Raw genomic sequence first — 963 nt, forward strand, 5'->3', positions numbered from 1 at the left:
ATTTCATCAAGTCCCTGTTAATATGGGAAGACACAGTGTCTATGCTTAAGGCACAACTCTCCTAAACACGAGAGTGAAGTATACAACTTTAGAACACTTTCCCACCAGGAGACTCGAACCCTAGCCAGCACAGAAGCCTTCCAGCAACTGGCATAACAGGTACGCCTTAACCCTCTTCACCACCTGCTCAGACCCTTAAAAGAGATGGTAATTTCGGAGTATTTAAATACACCAAAGATCAACACCTCCCAAGAGCACTAGAGCAAGTGAGGGGTCATTTAGACGTTAATTTCATCAAGTCCCTGTTAATATGTTTAGGAGTTTGTTGTGCCGTGTTTAGGAGAGTTGTGCCTTAAGCATAGACACTGTGTCTTCCCATATTAACAGGGACTTGATGAAATTAACGTCTAAATGACCCCTCACTTGCTCTAGTGCTCTTGGGAGGTGTTGATCTTTGGTGTATTTAAATACTCCGAAATTACCATCTCTTTTAAGGGTCTGAGCAGGTGGTGAAGAGGGTTAAGGCGTACCTGTTATGCCAGTTGCTGGAAGGCTTCTGTGCTGGCTAGGGTTCGAGTCTCCTGGTGGGAAAGTGTTCTAAAGTTGTATACTTCACTCTCGTGTTTAGGAGAGTTGTGCCTTATATATATATATATATATATATATATATATATATATATATATATATATATATATATATATATATATATATATATATATATATATATATGACAATGTCAGACCACGGAGGAAAAATGAAACAGGAAATTTCCTTAAGTACTTTCGTATATTAAATACATCTTCAGAAGGTCATTTTACAGATCGAGTGATGGGTATAAATAGGCAGGAAGGAGTGGTGAAGTAAGGTGAGGTACAATACTTGGACAACGCAGACGGCCCATTGGCCCATCAGATGCACCCAATTGGCACATCCGATGTAGCCCAATGGCCCATCTGATACAG

This window comes from Procambarus clarkii, chromosome 79 (genome assembly GCF_040958095.1).
Source record: "Procambarus clarkii isolate CNS0578487 chromosome 79, FALCON_Pclarkii_2.0, whole genome shotgun sequence".
In the NCBI taxonomy this organism is placed as follows: domain Eukaryota; kingdom Metazoa; phylum Arthropoda; class Malacostraca; order Decapoda; family Cambaridae; genus Procambarus; species Procambarus clarkii.